General features: G+C 57.2%; 1 non-coding gene across 1 annotated transcript; it reads right to left on the bottom strand.

Annotated features, from left to right (window-relative positions):
- Positions 1 to 1,193: 1,193 nt before the first annotated feature.
- LOC142792558 (small subunit ribosomal RNA) lies at positions 1,194 to 3,008 on the bottom strand. Its single transcript, XR_012891022.1, has one exon. It is a non-coding gene; the product is annotated as a small subunit ribosomal RNA (ribosomal RNA).
- Positions 3,009 to 3,875: the final 867 nt, after the last annotated feature.

Raw genomic sequence — 3,875 nt, 5'->3', positions numbered from 1 at the left:
CACAAGCTTTTTTCGCATCCACGGTTTGCCACCGCACACCAAAATGCCGATCCGGCTGCCTACTTTAGCCAACAGGTGGAGCCAGGCGCGCCGTACTTGCGCGGCACTTCCCACGTCCACCGAAGTCGGTGCCAAGGACCACTTTCGGCGCCGGAGCCGCGTACGAGCCTACTCGAGGCGGAAGAACGAAGCCAGCAAGGGCCTGGCCGCAAGTGCGTTCAATTGTCGGGACGTCCAAGTCCCTCGTTCTTCCGTGCTTCCTCTTTCGGCAAGTCGTTGCGGCACCTTCCCAAAGCGCGCAGACCCGCTAATCGCGACGAGCGCGACGTGGCCGTGCCGCCTTTCCCTCGGCAGCAAGCAAAACGCCTGGCAACGTCGACGCTCCCCTAACCGCGATCTCGCACCGTGTTTCGTGTGGCGAATTCAAAAGCCGGCCGGCGCTGCTGCAACCATTACGGTCGGTACGCATACGCCGCGGAGGGCGGGACGGTCATCGGAGCGTGCGGTTCCTCCATCGAGTACTGCGCACCTCGGCCGTCGCATCGCCGTGCCATGACCGGCCGCGCGTCAACGCGAACCGGTGCCAGCGAGATCCCTCGCCTGCAAGAACCGACCGGCAGCCTCCGTCACCCGAGGACGCGGAGGCGCTTGCCGCGGACGGCGGGACGGTATGCACTGGTGCACAGCGGACCCGTCACATCGCCAGTTCCTTGACCGACCGCCGACGCTTGTGCCGTTCCTCTCGTACTTGGCAGTCGCCGCGCGATTGTCGGGTCTCGTTCTTGCACGCTCGAACGGTCGGGAGGGCACTCGGCTGGCGTTTCGGGAACGCGCAGCCTCGCCTTCTACCGACGTAACCACGACTCGCCGTTCGCGCTCCGCCGCTCCTGTTTACAGTACTAGGCGGTCCCGCAGCGGTCGGGTCGCGCATTTCGAGCGCTTCGAGCCACGGTGCAGTGGCGGGTCGAAAGCCGACCTATGAGTGCGTTGCGCCGTTTGTACCCGCGTCCGCCACCTGGCCGACCGTCCAAGGTCGCGGTGTTGGCGTCCGCTGGGCGCAACAATTTGTCACGGGGTGCCGCTCCACATTCAGGCAGCCCCGTGGGGAAAAGCCGACCCCGCGTCCAAACGGGGTCAGCGGCAGAAAGTGTCGGGCGCAGACGCAGCTGAGGCGCTCACCCTTCACAATCCGTTAATGATCCTTCCGCAGGTTCACCTACGGAAACCTTGTTACGACTTTTACTTCCTCTAAATGATCAAGTTTGGTCATCTTTCCAACAGACCGGCGCAACCGAAAGGCCGCGCCGGACATCGGTCCGAAGACCTCACTAAATCATTCAATCGGTAGTAGCGACGGGCGGTGTGTACAAAGGGCAGGGACGTAATCAACGCGAGCTTATGACTCGCGCTTACTGGGAATTCCTCGTTCAAGGGGAACAATTGCAAGCCCCTATCCCAATCACGAAAGAAGTTCCACGGGTTACCCAGTCTTTTCAGACAGGGATAAAGACACGCTGCTTCCTTCAGTGTAGCGCGCGTGCGGCCCCGGACATCTAAGGGCATCACAGACCTGTTATTGCTCTGTTTCGTGCGGCTAGGAGCCGCTTGTCCCTCTAAGAAGGTTGTAAGGTGCTGGGAACCCCGCACCTATTTAATAGGCTAGAGTCTCGTTCGTTATCGGAATTAACCAGACAAATCGCTCCACCAACTAAGAACGGCCATGCACCACCATCCACCGAATCAAGAAAGAGCTCTCAATCTGTCAATCCTCCCAGTGTCCGGGCCGGGTAAGTTTTCCCGTGTTGAGTCAAATTAAGCCGCAGGCTCCACTCCTGGTGGTGCCCTTCCGTCAATTCCTTTAAGTTTCAGCTTTGCAACCATACTTCCCCCGGAACCCAAATACTTTGGTTTCCCGGAAGCTGCCCGCCGAGTCATTTGAGTAACTCAGGCGGATCGCTGGTTGGCATCGTTTATGGTCAGAACTAGGGCGGTATCTGATCGCCTTCGAACCTCTGACTTTCGTTCTTGATCAATGAAAACATTCTTGGCAAATGCTTTCGCAGTAGTTCGTCTTGCGACGGTCCAAGAATTTCACCTCTAGCGCCGCAATACGAATGCCCCCGTCCGTCCCTCTTAATCATTACCTCGTATTCCAAAAACCAACAGAACAGAAACGAGGTCTTGTTCTATTATTCCATGCAAGTTTATTCAGGCGACTCGCCTGCGTTGAGCACTCTAATTTTTTCAAAGTAAAAGCACCGGCCATCTCGAGGCACACAATGAAGTGCACCAAGAAAGAACCGGCATGATGTTCAGTCCGAGCCGTCGCATCGGGTAGATGCACTACTCGTCTGGAACTGAGATCCAACTACGAGCTTTTTAACCGCAGCAGCTTTAGTATACGCTATTGGAGCTGGAATTACCGCGGCTGCTGGCACCAGACTTGCCCTCCAATTGATCCTCGTTAAAGGATTTAGAGTGTACTCATTTCAATTACGGGGCCTCAAAAGAGTCCCGTATTGTTATTTTTCGTCACTACCTCCCCGTGCCGGGAGTGGGTAATTTGCGCGCCTGCTGCCTTCCTTGGATGTGGTAGCCGTTTCTCAGGCTCCCTCTCCGGAATCGAACCCTGATTCTCCGTTACCCGTAACAACCATGGTAAGCAAGTAACCTACCATCGAAAGTTGATAAGGCAGACACTTGAAAGAAACGTCGCCGGCTCGTGGCCATGCGATCAGCACAAAGTTATCCAGAGTCACCACACAATACGGGCCGAAACCCGATCGATCTTGGTCTAATAAAAGCACCCGTTACCCAAAGGGCTCCAGGCTCACTGCATGTATTAGCTCTAGAATTGCCACAGTTATCCAAGTAGGAAGAAACGATCTAAGGAACCATAACTGATTTAATGAGCCATTCGCGGTTTCGCCTTATTTCGGCATGTACTTAGACATGCATGGCTTAATCTTTGAGACAAGCATATGATTACTGGCAGGATCAACCAGGTAATCGTTCGACTGCGCGTCCGTCCTCGCCTTCGGCGGGCCGGACGCAGTCTGTGTGCGGCGGAGGCCACCTTCAGGCGCCCCAACACGCTTATTTTGCACTCCGAGATGACGGCGTTCGAGCTCGCTACGGCACAACCTTCCCGAAAGACGAGTGGGAGCCGTGCGGCAAGAAGCACGTTCATGCTCGCTCTTTTTCGTTGCATCGACTCGGTCGCGCCGTGCGGGTTGCCCAAGCCCGCTGCACTGTCGGTGGACCGGCCGGAACTAGCAACGGAGCCGAGACTGCAAAGCCGCCAGACGACGGGTCACGCCCGCGTCTTCGGCGCTTTCGCATCTGAATCGCCCGAGGACGACACGGAACACACCTCGATATCGTGGTAAAACGGCACCGTCCGACAACCAGCCCCTAACGCATCAAGCGGATGAGGCTGCAGACGACTGCCGTGGATTCCCCTGGAGCAGACCCGAGGACACGCTTGACGAGGCCGAAGCCCGCCGCATATCAGACACCCGGTCGCTTTCGCGTACGCCGCTCACGAGAACCCCCACATAATAGCAGCGATAAGTACCCAGACCTCCTTGGGCACTAATACGAGCGTACTCGAGAAAATTTCACCGCGGGTGTGCCCCGAAACGTGTGGCACGTTGAGCGTGCCACAAGTCTACGTCGCTCTCAAACCCGCCGAGGTCGTAGAATTTGCGACCCTACTCACGAAATTCCCACCGAGGATACGGCCGCAAACGTACCGCACCTTGGGTAGGCCACGAGTTTGTGCAACACTACGCTGACGGCACAGCACCGAGGTCGTGCGCGCACGCACGGGAAAATTCCGCCGCGGTTTCTGCCGAAAACGTGAGGCACCACGA

This window comes from Rhipicephalus microplus, unplaced genomic scaffold, assembly GCF_043290135.1.
Source record: "Rhipicephalus microplus isolate Deutch F79 unplaced genomic scaffold, USDA_Rmic scaffold_228, whole genome shotgun sequence".
In the NCBI taxonomy this organism is placed as follows: Eukaryota; Metazoa; Arthropoda; class Arachnida; order Ixodida; family Ixodidae; genus Rhipicephalus; species Rhipicephalus microplus.
Note: the sequence above shows the minus strand (reverse complement) of the source record. Positions and strands in the feature narration are given on the sequence as shown.